The sequence below is a fragment of the Danio rerio genome, chromosome 16 (assembly GCF_052040795.2).
Source record: "Danio rerio strain M-AB ecotype USA chromosome 16, GRCz13ab, whole genome shotgun sequence".
Taxonomy (NCBI): Eukaryota; Metazoa; Chordata; class Actinopteri; order Cypriniformes; family Danionidae; genus Danio; species Danio rerio.
The window spans coordinates 15074226-15082489 of NC_141036.1; the positions used below are offsets into that span (position 1 = coordinate 15074226).

The following is an 8264-nucleotide window of genomic DNA, read 5'->3' on the forward strand; positions in this document are numbered from 1 at the left end:
TTTTTAACCAGTTGTAAAAACAGTTAGTAATTGATTCTTGTGTTAATCAAGATTATTCCAGAAATGGTGTTGATTGAAGTAAACTTGTCCTGAACCCAGAATATTCCCTCTAACTGACAGTTGACCTAGAAGCCTGGCCATGAGATGCGATTGTTTCCGTGTGATTCTCCTCTCCACACTTCAGTGCCGGACTCACTCTTTCCGCACGTCTGGAATCTTGGAATCCTCAGTGCCAGCTCAGTTTGAGTCAGCACCACTGTGAGAAATGTTTCAGAATGTTTGTCTTTTTCTTCTGGAAGTGGATGCCCAAGTCCATGTGTTCAAATTCCATCTTTGCCTCATGTGTAGACTGATGGGTTTGACAAAGATATTTTTCGATCTTAACCTTGTTTACTTTGTGCATGTGCGTAGGTATCGCACAGACTGCCTTTGAGGTTCATGGATCAAGGCCAGCTTTGATTCAGCCAATCAGCTGTAAGGTGACAATGGTTGGTTTGACCCACAATGCTTTGCATTTAGCCCACAGGGCGTTTTGGAGTGTGTTGTCTGCAGGCCATTTCTCACTGTTAACTGCTTGACACGCACGCTTGTACATGCCATACTTGGGAAAACTGTGCCCACACAGTTTCTGCACACACACCCTCCTCTTCAGTTTTCCTCTCAGTTGCACCTCGGTGTCTTGACAAAGTGTTTTTCAAGCACATACACACTCGCACGCATAAATCTTTCCGTCTCTCTCAACGTCCTGTGTAGTCTTTGCTTCAGGGCACAAAATATCATCATACCCGACTGACTGTCCATATATTTACATGCATAAATCCGATCCCAAATCACACCATGCTGTCAGATTCAACATGGATCTGATATATCTGTTATCTTTCAACAGCAGAGATTAAGATCTGACTGTGTATGACAGCCAACTTAGAGTTTGAGGAGCTCTTCGCATGAGTGGTTTGTCCATGCCATGCACAAAGTTGTACACACCAGTAAAATAGCAGATGAAAGATTAGATTGAGTTTTAAAAAGCTGTTACTAGCAGATTTAGTGGGTAACACTTTATAATAACTGCACACTATGAATCCTTTATTAAGCATTTGCTAATAGTTAATTTATTATCTATTGAGCATTAACTCTACATTATTAGACGTTAAGCAGTTTATAAAAATAGCCCAAATGCTCTATTCTTGACTTATAAGCAAATGTACACTGTTAGACATTTCTGTAAATTACACAGTTATTTACTGTATTTCACCCAGTGTAATACTGCAAATTCCTTTTACGGTAAATAACTGTATTTGGGTCAGTGACAAAACAGGTTTGGCAAGATGGGAAATTTAAAAATCTTTTACAAAGTTGATTTAAAAGCATCCGTCAGATATTTTAAAATGTACAGATTGTATTCATGTTGATTTTATGTAATTAAAAATAACATTTACATCATTTTTTACAGACATTAAGACTGAATGCAACTGAAAATGTCAAATGGTGTAACTGCCAAAAATTGTGAAATATTAAATGATTTACTCCTCCTAGATGATATGCAAGTGTACACACTGAAATAAATACTTCATTTTAAAATACCACAATAACATTTATTGTATTCGCATTATCTCTAAATGTACATTTTAATGAGTTTTTGCAATATTCGGCCAGACACATGCTAAAAACACTTCTGGTTTCTTAATAATCTTTGACAAATTATGTAAAAAATGTTAAAAACTATTTTATTACACTAAACTAAGTGTTTTAATTTTAATTTCACATTATTTTCATTTACATAATTATATTTTTATGTAAAATACTGGTTACACCAATTGACAAAAACCAGTTACACCACCTGACAGTGTTGCTTCTACAGCCAAAGATTTTGAAATTGACAATTAAAATCAATTCAAATTAAGAATGATAGTCAACAATTTCAGTGGGATTGTCATTGACAAATGTGTTTAGAACAATGAAACCAGGTTGCTGAACTTTAATACACCAAGTAATAACATCCTTTACATTAAATGTGTGGCCCTCATCAATAGAATATTAACAAACTAAAGAAACATGTTTAACATTTAACACCTTTTCCATCACTGTTTCTTTTCAGTTGGCTTAATTAAAATAAAAATAAGTAGATGATATTAGAAAAAAATCCACTATTTTACTTTTAAGCTATTTAGAAACAATTTGCCAAACACTGTACGTAAATCACTAGTACGTAAGAACTGCTGCTTACTCGTTGTTGCCTTGGTGCTGGGATTAAAGGCCAATTTTTGTAAGCATACACGACTGACTGACAACAAATAATTTCATGAGTGTATCCACAACTTATCCACAAACTATTTATTTTATACAGTTAACTTCAGAATTATGCAGAATTATTATTAGTCCCCCTGAGCTATTAGCTCCCCTGTTATTTTTTCCCCAATTTCGGTTTAACAGAGAGAAGATTTTTTCAACACATTTTCAACACATAATAGTTTTAATAACTCATCTCTAATAATTGATTTATTTTCTCTTTGCCATGATGACAGTAAATAATATTAGACTAGATATTCTTCAAGACACTTCTATACAGCTTAAAGTAGCATTTAAAGGCTTAATTAGGTTAACTAGGCAGGTTAGAGTAATTAGATAAGTTATTGTATATCCATGGTTTGTTCTGTAGACTATCGCGGGGAAAAAGCTTAAAAGGGCCAATAATTTTTACCTCAAAATGGCTTTTAAAAATTGCTTTTATTCTAGCCTAAATAAAACAAATAAGACTTTCTCCAGAAGAAAATTTTTTATCAGACATGCTGTAAAAAAAACCAAACAAAACTGATTTCAACTGCAATTCATTTGTTTAGCAACTTCTGACTTGTTCTTTACAACTTTTCATCATTAAAGTTCCTCCGAGTCACCTCCAGTTGTTAATAATAATAGTACAACAGCAAGCGCATCAAGTATGAAAACCTCCAAAACTTAAGGCTGTGTGCATTCAGTCTATAGAGGCTTGTCAACCTTGTTTCATTTCCCATGTTAATTTTTTCTTTTATTTAAAAAAGAAATTCCCAAGTGCTCTTTAACAGAGAGAATATTATTGTCAACACATTTCTTAACAAAATAGTTTAAATGACTAAATTCTAATAACTGATTTCTTCCGTAATCTTTGCCATGATGACAGCACATAATATTTGACTAGATAATTTGTAAGACATTAGTATTCAGCCTAAAGTGACATTTAAAAATGTAATTAGGTTAATTAGGCAAGTAAGATCTATTGGCCAAGTCATTGGGTAACTGTGGTTTGTTCTGTATTTAAGAAGGCTAACAATATTGACCTTAAAAACTGCTTAAACATTTTAAAAACTGCTTTTATTCTATCCAAACTAAAAGAAATAAGACTTTCTCAAGAAGAAAAAAAATACTTACAACATTTCAAAGGAGGGTGATACAGTGGCTAATGTGGTTAGCACAGTTGTCTCACAGCAACAAGGTTGCTGGTTTGAGTCCAAGATGGACCAGGATGGCTTACTGTGTGGAGTTGACATGGGTTTCCTCTGGGAGCTCCAGTTTCCCCCACAGTCCAAAGACTTGCGGTATAGGTGAATTAGAAAAACTAAATTGACTGTAGTGTATGAATGTGTGTGTGAATGAGAGAGTGTGTACATTATATTGTGTGAATATAAACATGGATTAACATAAACAAAAAAAAAAACATTCATGTTGTGCAGTAAAATAATTTTATCCTATGTTTACAAAGCTTTAATAGTAAGGTTGTGGATTAAGCACCTATTTCTCAAACAAAAATAAATAAATAATCTACACTATGAACACAAATAGTAGTTTAATTTATGTCGCATTTTTGATCAGCATCATGAACTAATGATATTTGACAAAATTGACCCCTGACAGAAAGACTCCTGCTATATGAGTCAAATGGTGTAACCAGTTACACCCCTTGACATTTCAACTTAAAATGAAATTTGACAGGCATTATCAATAACATCTATGTAAGCACATGGGCTTGGTGGGAATATTTCAAATTTAACTTTTAAATATAATACTTATTTTTATAATTATGAACAATTATCAGTGCATTTCTGGGGTCTTACCATTTGACATGCATATCTAAGAATAGCTGACCATACCTTAAAAAGGTCAAAGTATCTCACATTTTAAAAAGAGTTACTAACCTTTGCATGCAGCAATTAGTCTTATCAAGAGTTCTTCTCTGTGATTCAATTTCCTGTCTAACTGTCTTGTGCACAATATTAACAAAATGGCTCAATAAATGGTGGTTACACCATCTTGACATTTCAGAAATTTGAGGTGACAGAAAAAATTCCCCAAATGAATTATAATATTTAAAACAATTGTGCTATATTTACCTTTATTTACTATTAAATATGTCTAATGTAAAATTATGCCAGACTAGCCGATACAATGTTTCATTGAGGCTTTCACATTTTTTAAACAAGGTAAACTATTTGGTACCAATTTTTTTTGGTTACACCACATTGACATTCTTGCAATAATCCCCTAAAAATTTTCTTAAAATGGATTAAAACCAAAAAATTAAACTTGGTCCTCAAAATAGAGAATGTATGCAAGTAATTTGCTTATTTATTTTGAAACTGTAACCTACTTGAATTTATTTAAAAGACATGGACACAAAAAAATGAGCGTCACGTCATTGACCCATTTACCGTTGCATTATGGGAATTTAGTGTGACGTCGAACAACATATACAGCGATGTACTGTATTTGTAAAAATTCGTGTATTATACTGTATTTTCCACAACTGCTTCAACGCCACCTTGCGGCGATTCGACTACTCTGCACCAAATTTTGCCTGAGGACCCTGGAGCAATTCTGGAGGACAATTTATTAGTGTGCCTGAAGAACATACTGGATTTAACAAACTTTACTCTGGTAAGCTGAGGCAGTGTTTCATTTTACAGAATGTTTTGTGGACGAGAATAAAACAAAGTAAAGTATAAAGTTGGCTATTATTATTTTCTCTGGCTTGGCGTTATTTCGCCCATTTGAGAAATATATCATCTATTAAGATGTTACCTTTATTTAATTTATTACATTAACACTACTATTACTTTAAATAAGACTGTTTATGACTATAGCCATTGTTCTCGTCATATCTTTTTATTTATTTACATAGGAACCGGTGTTGCAGGGGGTTTTGGTTTAGGAGGGAACCAGAGGTATGCAGACAGTTTTGGAGGACACTTAGCACGAGACAACGGTCCGGCAGAGAGTGTTTTCCCCCAGAAGAATATGAATGAAAGACCATCAAATAATCCAGGTAAAAGCGCGTCTGTCTGTGCTGACAACAGTCGACATTGATTTGAGCACCTCTATTAGCATTTGTTTGCTCGGCAACATTGGCTGAAGCGATCTTAAAATGGTAATGTTAACTGTTAGCTAAACTGAGCTAAGTTTATACTGAATTGGACTCAAACTCATTTTAACGTGCAACGTTTAACTTATATTGATTTATACTATATATATTAGATGTTGTGAACTTATTTTTCTCTGGTTTAGAGTAACTTATATCGTTGGCTTGAGAAAATAACATCGCGACGTAACCTATAAGAATGTTAACGTAAATCTATACAATATGCATAGAGGTAAAGTTGGTTTTATATTCGCACATTCGTTCATTTAGAAGACTCTATACTGTTTACCAAGTTACTTTAAATATTCGATCAGAATTAGCATGCCAGTATGACTTGAAATCAACATTAACACTGTTTATTTGACCGTGAGCATGTTGTACTTTGATAGTCATTAGCTGCTAAAATGATTTCGCTATTTAGAGTTTGCAAATAATACTTTTATGAAATTAAATTATTAAGGGGGAAGTCTGAATCTGCTAATATAAAACCAATTTTACCTCTATGCATTATGCTAATAACCACCTTTTTGCTATTTATTGTTTGCTAATTATTTTTTTTATCACAACTCTTGACATTTGGTTTAACATAATTGTTACCATTAGATTTTTTTCTGTTTAGATATGGCACTGGCACAGCAGCAGGTTTTGTCTGAAGAAACAAACAGCATTTCGGAGGAACATCTTGATCAGCACAGCCTTATGCTTAAAAAATAAGCAAGACCAGTAAGCAACCAAGGTAAACAAATAAAAAAAAAGTTGTGTGGAGGTTGTGGATTGTAGCATGGTATTCTTATCTGTATTTTTGGCTTTTTTATGGTCTCAATATAGAATACTGGGAGCCTGCCTGTGCAAACTGGACCTCATACAACAGTAAGTACTGTACATCTATTTGTTTCTCAATATAGTAACGTTACTTTTAATACAAAATGTGTCACATGTTTAGTTGCTAGCTAAATAAAAAAAAATCTTTTTCCCTTTTTTATTAAACCATTTAGTAGGTTTTTTTTTCATCTTTGTTTATAATATTTTTGAGCAGATTGAGGTCTGTCATGGGTCAGACATTTCAAAATACAATAATTAGTATTGGGATACATGCATTTGTCTATGTATTAAATGTCTTTTTCCCCATTTCATGTTGCCTAAATATTTTGTAATAAATAAAATAATAAAAATTTTTGTATAAATAATTCCAGAGGATGAAACAAAATGCACAGCAACAACCAGAGTGAGCCAGAAGAAGGCAGGAGAAGTAGTGAAGAGAATGACAACCATGAACAACGGTGAGTTATCCTTCTTTCACCAGCTAACTTAGAACTTGGATTAGGTGAGACACTCTCAATAATTGTATCAGTATTCAGTCAGTTTTAGTTTATTAGGAATACATAAAACAAATAGTCTAATCTGTCCTGCAGTGAATCAACCCATCACAAATGCTACAATGTTTTTGTAAAACCTTGTTAGGGAAAAAAATAAACAGGACATTCTGGTTAGTTATCTTTTAAACATGGTAGTGAGCAGGTTATGAGCAGGAGCCAGTTGCTCAGTACCAGCTGAAAACTACCCCAACCTAGCTGCCATGCTTCAAAATAATTAACCAGTATATGATTTATTTTTTTTAAACAAGCTTCTTCTATGCTTATGTTAGTCTGTTTGTCCTTATCCAGAGTTCTTCATAATCCTGGACTGGGCCAAATTCTGACCAGATGCTGTGGTGGTCATGGAGGAGTGAATCCTAAAAGACACACGTGATCAATGAGTTTCCGCATTGATCCAATGGGCCAGCCTGACCACCCGCTGGTGAACTTTCAAGCCTCCGGTGCCTAGACTGCGGCCTTGCACAAGTTTGGCTAGAGGAGAACTGGTCGTGCCCAACTGAGCCTGGTATCTCTCAAGGGATTTTATTCTACACTTTCGTCAGTTGGTGAAGTTTCTTCCATGCCACTGTCGCCACTGGATCACTTGGCTACGATTGATGGATCGGTGGATTTGCTCTTCAGTGTTTGGACTTTTTTAGCAGTGACATTTACTGCTTCAATTCTGAAAACTGGACTGAAGCAGCTTCAATTTACAAGAACTTCTATGTTAAGCTGCTTTGACATCATTGATCTACATTGTAAAAGTGCAATAGAAATAAAGATGAATTGCATTTGAACATGTGAATTCAGACCTTGTTGAGCATTTGACACCAGAATTAGTAATATTTTAAAGTTGGGTTGTTTCTGAGTCGGCTAATAGTTACAAAGATTTATTTTTCCAACAATATGCAATTCAGAAGTTAAAATTTTTATTGTACATGTATGTTCTAGTGCTTTGTGTGATTTATTTATTTTTAATGTGTTGATTTTATTGCTTAATGTAATTTTCACACATTTTCCTTAAATGCTTTAAGCATTATTAATGTTTTAAAGAATGGAATATTTTGTAATTGTGTCTGGTTTAATGTCAGTAGTACTTAGTACAATTGGGTTTTTTTTTTCTCAACAATATGCAGGTCAGACACTTAAATTAGTTTTGTACATGTATGTTAATGTGCTTTGTCATTTTCAATGTTTTTTTTCTTAAAATAAAATATTTTGAATGATTGAAATGTAATGTTTTTACACATTTTTAAGCTTGTTTTAAGCATCTCCAATGTTTTAAATAAAGAGTGTTTATTTTGTTAATATTTTGTAATTGTGTCTTTTTTAGGTCTATAGTATAAAAATAATATTAATAAAATTATATTATAAAATATTTAGGACAAAATTAAAAGGTTTACAGTAGCTAACTGTTAACTTAGGTTTTTACAGTAGTTAACCATTTTCAGACACTACGGTAACATGCTGTAAACGGATTTACAGTTGTATACTGTAAATCTAAAATACAGTAACTTACTGGC

General features: G+C 33.4%; 1 long non-coding RNA gene across 1 annotated transcript; it reads left to right on the top strand.

Annotated features, from left to right (window-relative positions):
* Window positions 1-5240: 5240 nt before the first annotated feature.
* On the top strand, window positions 5241-8049 carry LOC147840210 (uncharacterized). Its single transcript, XR_015511152.1, has 5 exons — window positions 5241-5293; window positions 6006-6122; window positions 6215-6256; window positions 6580-6666; window positions 7051-8049. It is a non-coding gene; the product is annotated as an uncharacterized LOC147840210 (long non-coding RNA).
* The last annotated feature ends 215 nt before the right edge of the window (window positions 8050-8264 follow it).